We start from the raw sequence: 12,088 nt of genomic DNA on the forward strand, positions 1-12,088 counted from the left end.
AAGCAAGCCTCTGTAATGCCAAAACTTCTGTTAGGCTCTAGTTTTCCTCTCGGTTCCCATTTCCAAACAATTCTTCCACAGGGAGGTATTTGAGCTTGATTTTATTAACAGGTGATTACTGCTGCAAGGTACTTTAGCAAAGAGATGGAAATGACTTCAGCATGACAGTGTGTGCCACAGTTTTTCATGGCTCTGCTGAAAGAGTGTGTTCACAAGAAACACTCACATCAGTTTGTGTAACAGTTACCAGCCCTGTTGCTTTAGCAGATAGCAGGAGAAATTAGGATATGCAATCCACTCTGTGAGGTAACTCTACTTGTTGATAGGAGGCATAGCTCCTCTTTCCTGTGCCTGAATCTGAGTTCTCAACTATTGGATGCCTGCTCATGCCAAAGAGAGGGTAATGCATAATCCAAGGCTTCTGTGTATAAGCTGAAAGTTGTCATGAAACTTAAATCTGAAGCTGTAGATGGTCAGAGTGGACAACAAGGACACTCAGGAAGCAGCGGGAACAACTTAAAACTGGATAGTGCAAAGAAAAGATGATGGACTGTGTTACTAAAGAAGAAAACTAAAGTTGATTTGGAAGGAAACCTGGGCTGTCTAGATCAAGTAACATTGGAAATACAATCTGACAAGATATTGATAAATTACCAGAGAGGAAATCCACATGCTGCTCACCTTAGCTGTTTCTCTTTTGGGTTTTTACTTCTGAAATCAGAATAAGCTTTGCATTTAGATTGTTTGTTGTTGTATTGTTCCTTCTGCATTATGATTGGAAGAGCCTGTAGCAAATATCCATAGCTATTCTGGTTGTTCCTTTGCACAGAATATTTTTCAATCTGAAAATCTAAAAGAATGTTTTTTTGTTACTTGGAGAAGAGGCTCAATTTGTAAGCTACACAAGCACAGAATCAGTTATATAGGAGCAGGCCCAATAAATGGGAATCCAGAAACAATTTTTGAGTGCAGACAAAACTTAAAAATCTTGCATCTTTTGGTTGATTAACTGTATTTATTGATCAAATTGATGTTTACTCTTTTTAAATGTGCATTCTCTTATGTCTTATTATTGCAGTCTTTCAGGTTGCTACATACTGAATTGTTTATTGCCATGTTTCAGGCTAGGCTACATTATTGTTATTGTTATTTTAAATAAATATATTCCATTCTGAGAAGAAGATTATTCTAAACAAAAAGAAGAGAAACAAATGTAGATTGTAAAATGCATTGTGTAAATTATGTATAAGCATCTTAATTTTTCCCAACGAAAGGCAAAGGAAGTTCTTTTTACTTACACTTATGAGAGTTTAAACACAGCACTATACACCAAAGAGCAAATGTTGCAGCACCTCTCAAGCCTTTGAAGATTTTTTAAAGAATGTGATTATAGAGGAGGTTAAGATATTAAATACAGCTCTGTTTCATCAGCTTCAATTAGTGTACCTTGACCTTCAGAAAACAAAAGTATTGCTTTACTTCTTTGTTGGTATTTGCATTCTTTTCACCCATGAGTTTAAAGAAATACCAGAGTTGTCTTGATAAAAAAACAGCAACACTGTCTTATGCATTAATGTGGGGTATGTCCTCTAAATAATTGCATTACATAATTAATGCATTCATGGTTAATTTCCCCTGTGGGCAGAAAGACAGCACTTCGCTTCCTTTTGTGATTATACAACTGCTGTATTTTCATTGCTGCATGAATCTGAGCTACAATAAATAGTGGTTCAGCATCAGGCATGAGAGAAGAGGGAGTCAGGATCACTTTTCAGCATGCTTCTGATATTCTCCATCCTAATAGTAAAGAGTTCTTGACACTTAAAGATCTACTTCAGAATCCAATCAGCAACTACTTATTTTGTTTATTAAAGCATCTGAGAGAACTATTTGGGGTTGTTCGGTATTCATTTAATGAATCCATAAATGTCCAGGAACATAATCTCTTTTAAGTTCTTGTTCATTAAAAGAAGTTTGTCTATGCTGTTATTTTCCTTTATTATAACAACAGTAGAACATTTTCCTTTTCATCTCTAAATTTTTTTTATAAATTCTAAATTCTGTTAAATCATATAAATTTATACGTCATAGATCTTTTCTGTGTCATCATTGATTCCTAATTGCTAATATTTTTCCTACTGCTGAGAATTGTGAAATACTGAAACTTTAAGCTTGGTTGTTTCTGAATAATATTCCAGGAAAGAATAGCAGGCAACTGAGATGGTCCTAACTTTGTGACATAATTTAAGAACATGGTATGGCTTCCTGCATCATTTGGACTGAACTTAAGTGGTTCATTCACACATTTTTAGATATTTCCAGGATATTGAAATGTGTCTTTTTTTCCATTGTATTGAATATATTGATTAACTTGGATGTCTTGTATGGAGCGGAGAGATATGGGCAATTCTAGGTACCTACTCTAAAAGTGCTATTCCTTTCCAGGTACTTCCAGGTATCCACTAGTGATCTTCCTCTAAATGTTTTTATTATAATGAGATGTTGACTACAAACTGGTGACTTCCTTCACAGGATCTCAGTCTTGCACAGCTCTTAATCCTGAAGCACGAGTCATAACATCCAGAGCAAAATATTACTTTTACTGAATTGAGGCCTAAAATGTAAATATTTCTCCATTTTCCTTACCATTACCACAACATTATTTATAGTAAAACTCATTCAGGTGTACAAACTTGAGCCCTTATGTTTTCAGCTAATTTATTATCCATCCCGTACCACCTACACATTTGATAATATAAATCTGTTTAAGTAGTCTTACAGTAGCAAAATTTTAATTGTACCTATTATGATACTATATATTATTCTGATAACTTATTAAAAGAGAGACTCATAAAATTAAGAGGAACACAGAAACAAATCATTCTGTGTTGCTAACTACAGAATGTTTTTGTGGAGCTTTCCAAACTAGGAAAATAACGGTTTTTTTTTTGCTTGGAAAAATTATGGGAATCAATGTAGTTGTCATTCAAAGTGTTGAGTTTCTGAGTAGCCATCAGACTCCCAAATTACTCAGATAGACTGTCACAACAACAGCTGGCTTTGAAATGCTGAAATTAATAGAAGCTGAGGAATCCTAAAAAGAAGAAAAGAAAAAAAAAGAAAAGAAATTTCTGAAATAGAAAGTATTTATTGCCTCAGGAAACAAACAAACAATGCAAAGAAAAACAAAATCACAAAATAAAACCTTAGAAACATTATTCTAGTGAAGATCATTTATTGCAAGTGACATATGAAGCAAATCAATTCAGACTTGAGTTCGTCTAATTAGAGTTAGGTCATTTACGACATTCAAAGGCAACATTTCAAGTGCTCAATATAACTCACTGAAACAGTTTTATCAGCAATGAAGTCCGCTCAATTAGGAAAACAAATTATTCTCAAATGAAGTCAGATAAGGATCAAGCTGAGTCATGATCAAAGAGCGTATCACATACATTTGTGTGGCAAAATTCAGAAAAAAAATAGGGCCTGTTTCTGGGTCCAGAAAAATGATTGCCCAATGCATGACTGATGACAATGCAAATATTTAATCCAAGATTATCTCGGCCGAGCATTTTCCCCACATCATTTTGAAACAGATAAAAATACACATGGTTGTGACAGGATTCTGAGCCTGCCAGAGGCTTGGAGCAGGTTCTTTCATTCATGAAATGAGTTTTCGGAGGGATGAAAATATGATATTTTGATAGTCAAAAAGAAATAGACTAATTTCTACCATTAATTCACCTAATTTCTAAGGAAGCATTTCTACCATAGGAAATATATATGAGAACTGAAAAAAAAAATACATAGAAGGACAACAAAGATGACCAAAACTGTGAAATGTTTTTATGATATGACATAAAAAAAAAATCTGAAAAAAACATAAAATGATGGGGGAGGACATCATGAAGATACATAAAACTGAGTGGAAAGGAGAAGTTCAAAATGGAGAATGGATGTCTCAATATTTAAAGCATCAAATGAAACTAATATTAGATCTGAAGCAAGCAGAAAGAATGCTTTGCATAATGCATAAGCTGTGATGTCTAAAAATTGTCAATGATTGAAAAAAAAAATTAAAATTCACCAATGTCTTTAGAGGTGAGCATCTGAACCTCTTATCTCTAAAATCAAGGAAATTATTCACTGTCATTATTACGGTAGGTTTGTCTGACCTTTCATTTGTCTTTAGCCATCATTTAGCCATCATCTGGACAGGCTGGCGAGTTGGGCAGAGAAGAACCTCATGAGGTTCAATAAGGACAAGCGTAGGGTCCTGCATCTGGGAGGAATAACCCCAGGCACCAGGACAGAGTAGGGGTTGACCTGCTGGAAAGTAGCTCCACGGAGAGGGATCTGGGAGTCCTGGTTGACACCAAGTTAACCATGAGTCAGCAGTGTGCCCTCGTGGCCAAAAAGGCCAATGGGATCCTGGCTGCATCAGGAGGAGTGTTGCCAGCAGGTCAAGGGAGGTGATTCTGCCCCTCTACTCAGCTCTGGTGAGGCCGCACCTGGAGTACTGTGTGCAGTTCTGGGCTCCCCAGTATAGAAGGGACGTGGAGCTTCTCGAGAGGGTCCAGCGAAGAGCAACCAAGTTGATTAAGGGAATGGAACATCTCTCGTATGAAGAGAGGCTGAGTGAGCTGGACCTGTTTTCTCAGGAGAAGAGAAGGCTGAGAGGGGATATGATTAACGTGTATAAGTTCAGGAAGGGAGAATGCAAGGAAGAAGGGGACAAGCTCTTTTCATTGGTGGCCAGCGATAGGACAAGGGGAAATGAGCATAAGCTGAAACACAGGCAGTTCCATCTCCAGGTGAGGAAGAAGTTCTTTACTGTGAGGGTGAGAGAGCAGTGGAAGAGGCTGCCCAGGGAGGTTGTGGAGTCTCCTTCTCTGGWGATCTTCAAAACCCACCTGGATGCCACCCTGTGCCACATGCTCTAGGTGTACCTGCTTGAGTGGGAAGGTTGGACTAGGTGATCTCTAGAGGTCCCTTCCAACCTTAAATATTCTGTGATTCTGTGATTTACTGGTCACTGTAGAGAAATGAGACCAGACCACATGTAGACCTCGTGGCGTTGAAACTATTAATATTCTGTTCAAAGGCTATTTTTGTCTTTTTTTTTTTTTTTTTTGTTCAGGTGAGAATTTCAAATTTCCTTTTTAAATGATAGAATTTGCATAATGGAAGGTAAATGTATCAGAAAATGGATGTAAATATACTGTTAGCATAGTAATAGCAACTCCAAAATACTGCAATTTTAAGCTCTATCATAATTTGTAACTCCTTGTTTTTGAATACAAAGCAAGTTAAGCAAGGGAGGGTTTTTTTTTTGCTATGTTTACCTTTTTATGCCTTTCAAAGTGTCAGTAGATATTAGCTTCATTGACCTTTAAGGCATTGTCAATTTTTTTAAGTGAATTAGGGATAATACACTCTTAAAAAAATATCCATGTTCCTTCCCATCTCCTTACTTGTTTCTAGGGCTATATATAACATGGTCAGCTCAAACTCTGCTAGAAATGTAAACTCTATCAATATTTCAAGTAAGATAAATTCACTATTAGTGATAAAGAAAAAACAGTCACCTTATGAAAAAGTTTTATAGTAAGGCAATTCCTGTGCAGTGTATATCCATGAAAAAAAAAGCATAAAAACAAACAAAAAGCATTTAGGAGAAAAGGCTATGGTGAACAGTCGTCCACAAAGATTCACGTGTAATCTGGAAGGAAACTGGAACTTTGTCACATCTTTGAAGTAATAATTTCAGGCTGTCACAAGTATTAACACTTGGGGAAAATAATTCTTTTTTCTTTAGCTATATCATTTTGTGCCTCCTTATCTGTGAGAAAATAAGGAAATAGGAGGAAGATTGTATGCCACAGGTTGTTCTGTCTTTTACTCGTTATTCACCATGCTTATATACAGACTTCTTTATTGAATTCTGGCATAAAACACAATCAAAAATTTCTTTATATGAATATTCTCAATTCTTTTTCCCTCCCACTTCCCTGAGAAAAAAAAAATCCCTATTGCCCTCATGGACACTGGGAAGAAAGTAAGACCTTGCGTGGCACAATCCATTGTTAAGTGGGAAGTATGAGGACCATTTCATGCACCACAACCCAGTGCTTATTTCAGAAAGAATAAACTCATTATTCCAGCCCAGAAGAGGTCCTACAGGCAGTACCAAATGGATACAGGCTGAAAAAAAAAGATAGAGCATTGAGTTTTGGAGAGAAACAGGGAGTTCTTTTTGAGTGGGACCATTTTTTTTGTGAGTTTCTGGCACTGAAGACATTTTTCCAAACACTCCGTGTAACTGTGCTTTGAACTGTGTAAAATCTAACTACTTGACTACAAAGTGGGACTCCCCCTACTTCCCTCAAAAAAAAAAAAAAAAAATCTGTTAGATGTCCTGCTGTTCATTGTAACATCTCTTCCATATGTTCTCTTTTCCATCTCTTTTCCTACTACACAGATATCATGGACATCTATGAGTGCTGCAAATTCCATTTAAGAAGCCGAGAATTTCTTAATGTGCATGTGTTCAATGCACATTAAACTTGTGCATTGATTTATTATGCTTTTATTAACACTGGAAAGACCTTTTTTTTTTCAAAGAAATACAAAAGCAGTGGTATCATATTTCCTCTTGAAAATGATTTCAGTGTGACTTTAGCATTGCTATTATTACTAGGAAAATGCAAAATCTTTATTCTACTTTTTGTTATTCAAGCAATTATGTACAAAAAGAGACAACATTCAACACTAAAATAAACATTTTATTCTCTCAGGAAGATATTTTGTTCAGCAATGCTGTAGATCCACAACTCTGATTATAATTATACCTTATCTCTGATTCTATTTTCAGTGAATAGTTCTCTTCAGAAGGTTAATACCATGTAGGTTACTTGCCACTCAACGACAAGAAAAGCTTAGCCATCTTTTGTTCAAGCTCATTTAACTTTTTTGAGCCTAAGTTTTCCCTCAGGAATTCTGCAAAATAAGCAGTGGCAGCCAATTACTCAAGTTAAGTGGGGAGCGAGGATGCATCATTTACTTTTTTAACCTTCATGAGGCCCAGCCCTGTTGTCTCTTGGAGGCGGTAGGAAAAGTGTTGAATGCCTAAGGATAAGGAGTAGGGAGGGAAGGTTAAGACAGAATCCTTTGTGCTGCAGCCGGAGTGGGAACTGGTTCTATTTGTATATGGGGACATGTTCCTCACATGTGAATATGTTGCAGGAGACATTTGGGTAACAAATTACTATTCACTTATTTTCAGAAAAGTATACCCTAATTTATGTGAACATATGATCAGGGTCAAGAGCTTTTGAATGTATACTGTATAGTTATGTTGCAGGGTACTGAGTAAATAAGTAAAAAAGGAAGGAGTTAATGCAATTTACACCAATTGAGATCCTGCTGAGAATTATACCAAATGAAAAAAAGTTCTTGTAGAGTATATAGAAACAAATTATCTATCACCACATTTAGAAGCATGGATCAAATGTCAGCTTGATTAATGAAAGAATGAAGTCAGGGCATCAGGAGATGCAACCTATTATGTGGTCAACAGTAATGGAGTTAATCATGTCCTAAAATTCCATGGCAAAGATCCCTCTGTGTATGCATCTTTGCCTTTGCTAAAAAGAGAATAATATAGAGTGTTTATGTGTATTGTGTACACACAAATATACACAGATCATACCATCAAACTGGGTGAATGATAGTTGCATGACATAAAAATAAAGCAATATCATGTATAGGCTTAACTAATCTAAATAAATAAATAACAGTGAAGATAAACTCTGTGAAAAAGAAAAAAGAATCCTGCTCTGTAAAAGACAAACTTTCAATGCTTTAAATTATACTTTTCTTTTCAAAACAGAATATTATGATAAAATTATATTGATGCTAAAAGTTTAGAGTTTCTGATTTTTATTTTTTAATTGCTAGGTTTTTACTGCAATGAGAAATTAGTACAATTTAGATCATTTTCCAAAAGTACTTAAAATACAGGCTATTTTCAGGAAAATCATTTGGGCCAAAAATATGTAACCAAGTTTTATCCATTCATGATGTTGCCTTAGGAAATAGTACATGCAGATGTACTTGCAATAAATTTAATAAAACTGACTTAACAGACTCTTAAAAACTGGTTGTAGGTTATTTATTTATTTACTGAATATTTCAAAAGCGCTCATATTCCAGAAAATCATAGCATACTGTTGTATGGAATGAAAAATCAAGCACAGTAATGTAATCAGATATATAAGAAGGATAGAATTAGAGTTGCATGTGCAATTGTATTTCCGTTCATTTGAATTTTTGCATGGTTAACCATGCAGCTTGAAAGTTATTTTATCCTTTTTTTTTCTTTGCTTGATTTGATAAAAAGATAAAAGATAAACAACTTTCAGAGAAGGCTCAGTTTTTCTTTGAGATATCCTTAAGTATAAAGGGTCCTAGGGACTTCTGCAGATTTATGCTGTGATAAAAATGGAACCAAAATCTAGACAATGATACTAGAGTAAATAAATGTCTGTCTATATTGTCTTTTTGTTTGGCTGGCAATGAAATTTTTCATCTGTTTTGCCCCTTACTCCATACCCCATCAGTTTACTCCATCAGTCAAATACTACTTTGTTGCAATCATATTTCTCTATGTGAATATAGTCACAAGGATCACTTGCTAACAGACAGGAGGTGCAAAATACTGATGATCTTCTTGGGGTAGTAAAAGTTAATGATTTTCCARTTGCTTATGATGAGGAAAAAATGATATTAAGGCCAGTAATGTAATTAAAGAGCAAAACAGATGGTAGCTAGAGTGGTAAAATTATCTATAGCTGTTGTGTCCTAGAGCATAGATTAGCTTTTTTTCATATAGGAGGCACTATTCCAGAAAACTTGAATGAATAAAATTAAATGTTGTACATGTTGACTCAGCCAGCCAGCCAGGAGAAGGGGTAGAATTTATCTAATAAAACCTGGTCCCAGAAAAGAAATTACTGGCAAGAATAATTTCTCAGCACTTTAGAAAAGAATTTGAGTTTGAGATGCCTCTTTGAGGATCTCTGGGGCCTCCCAGAATTATAGCCAATAAGTGCTGTGATTTCTTTGTTCCTTTTAGTTCCTTTGCAAGCCCAGAATATTTTTAAGTTGTGCAGTTTTCTTTCCAGACTGTGGAGATTGGTGACAATCCAGGTCCCACTACGGGGGTGGAGGCTTGGCACATTCTCTCGTGTTTAGAACAAAGTGCCTAAGGAGGTTGTGCTGGAAGATATAATCACTTAACTTATTTATTTGCAGTGCAGTTTTTGTGCTGTGCAGTCTCTTTTGTTCAAAATGAAAGAAGCTATTATTGCTTTTGTTCTAAGTTTTGAACCCAGGGCCATAGGGGTTGGGACAACTGAATCTGCCTTCACTGCAGCTAGAGGTGTTGGAAAAGAAGAGCTTGTGTAATGCAGGGTAGACGGTAAGTGTGATAAAGATAGAAAATGGGGACCGCACAGCATGAGCAAAGGAGCAGCGTAGGCAAAAACACTTGGGCTGTTTGGCCAACTCATGATGCTATTAGAGAGGCATATAAATGTGCCTCACAGCTCAGCTTTCCCTCTCCCTCTTGTAGGCGCTTTTTGTTGGAACAGTGAGTAATTCCTCCTACTTCCTCTGTGTCCAAAATAAATGCAGTAAATCTGTCTTTATTTCTAAGAAATTAGGAGTGTAAACCACACAGTACCTGTTTGCACGGTCTCTTGCAGACTCACTTGGTCTGTACCCAAAGCTGAGAAGAAGCTGTGTCTTATGGTTAGAATAGAGCTGAGCCTGAGATAAGATACCCTGACAAAATGCAGAGTGGTGTCAAGTGAGCTTGGCACATGGACAAAGCAACCATGGCCAAAATTAACTTGTGTTTTCCTGCCAAGGATATAGTGGTAATCATGGACTGAATGATACCATGGAAAGAACAAAACAGCTTGCTTTTGGCATCTCAAAAAAAGCACAAAACCAAAATTATTTTGGCTTATGTAGGGCATGTTGTATTTTTCATCCCAGTGATTCCTATCTTCCTTTAAAAAAACAAGTCTCTGCAGGTGATGGGGCAGAATCTGCAGTCAGGCGCCAATTTCTCCATTAGCCATGCTTGCCAGTCACCTATGTGGTTTTACCAGAGTCATGAAACTATTAAAAATGCTGTCACTGAGACACACACTCATGAGGAAATGGGTTTCTCCCCAGCGATTTATGAAGAACGTGTGGCTGAGATGAAAGGCAGCTCTTTTCTGATATATAGAGGTCTGGTGCGCTTAACATCCTGTCCTGACAGTTCTACAAAGGGCACTATCCAAATTGTTCACATTCATCATGTGTAATGATGAGAGTATAAATAACAGATTACTTTTCATCATGTATATCCAAAGCAATGGGATATTCTAGATGGAAAGCATGTCTCTATTTGGAACGGGTGAATGAAAGTTTTGCCCATTCTATGCTATACTGTTGCCTCTTAGGCTGTCTTATCATATCTGCTCCTGTGATGAACCATGTACTTCCTGCTCTCATTCACACAAATGAGAGAGAATAATCTCACACAGTTCAAGTCTTTATCTTTCTTTTCTATTTCAGAGTACCAGTAAAGATGCAGGAAGTTAGGCAGTCCAGGTCCAACTTCAATATGATATAGTGTTGTCCCCAAAATATATCAAAAGGATGAGAGGATACTATGGCCTACTTGGATTAAAGGACATGTAAAATCATGGAGGACCAAAATGCTGCTGTCTAAGAAGAGCACAGAATGAATGGCAGGGCTTTGAGAGCTACCTATCTAGGAACTGAAATGAGAAAACTTGATTATTAGAAGTATTGAATATTTCCAATTCTTCTTACTGGGAGTGGGGATCAAGCCAGCTATCCATAGTCTTTAAATTCTTAAATTGTTATGAAAGAAAAAAAAAGTTCCTCAGAAGGTGCTACAGAAACATGAATAAAGAGAAAAAGAAATTATTAAACCTTTAAGAAAGCTTTGTTCAAAGTGCCAAGTACAGTTCATTTGCCACCTCCAGTGTTGTCAGATTTGGTGTAAATCACTGTGCAGTTGAACTCAACCTACAGTTTTATACTATATGAGGAAGCCGTCCAGTTTTAAAAACTGCGGTTTACATTTAATCTATGTGGACCTTTAAATATAAAATCTCTTTGTCCAAGTTTATGTTTCCCTTTGAGCAGAGAAATGGCAATACATGTGTGAAAGGCAGTTATTCTGCTCTAGAGAACTCCTTTCTTCCATCTCCTTCCTTCCAAAGCACTTACTTTCTGGAAGTGGAAAGCACACCCCTACTCCTTTTTCTACCCTTGCATGAGGAAACAAACATGAGTAAGCTGCATTTGTGTTCTGAAATAACATGCATACTCTAAAATGTCAGTTAAAAATAGCCTTAAATGGAGCTTTGTACTTTCTGCTGAAAATAGAAAGTGTTTCCAATTAGCAATTCCCTTAGAACAGAGAAGGTGAAAAATTAGATTTACAGACCTATAGCAAATTGAAATGAGTCCTTCAATGCTTTCCCTGTTAATTTAGCATGTGAAGAGTTTGCAGCTGATGAAAAAAAATCCCATTAATTTTGAATTGCTCATATTCTCTTTATATTCATTAGCTTACTTTCCATGAAGTCTGAAAGTGACTTCCAGCATGTAGGCAATATTAATCAAATGTTCACGACATCTTCAGGTGTCTTTCAGAAATGAGTAGATCTCTGTGCATATAGGCCTTATTTGACAACTTTGGAAGTGAGATACTCACAAGTCCTAAGGAATAGAAGTAGCTTGTCAAAACCAATATAAGAATTGTGACAAAGGCATTCAGAGATAATAGTATTTCCCTGGATTTATGCAAGAGCTGTTTAAACAGTTGTTTTGACTGTTGTTTCACTACTTAGGATGAAGTCGTTTGTTTCTTTTCCTGTCTGGGAATAATAGAAGAAGAGCAAAATAGACAGGAAAGAAGGTAAGCAGCAGAAATTGCTCCAGTTCTGCTAACTAGTTGCAAATAAAACACTGTCGATTACAAGAAAAAAAAATA

This window comes from Nothoprocta perdicaria, unplaced genomic scaffold, assembly GCF_003342845.1.
Source record: "Nothoprocta perdicaria isolate Ctin4 unplaced genomic scaffold, notPer1 scaffold_142, whole genome shotgun sequence".
In the NCBI taxonomy this organism is placed as follows: Eukaryota; Metazoa; Chordata; class Aves; order Tinamiformes; family Tinamidae; genus Nothoprocta; species Nothoprocta perdicaria.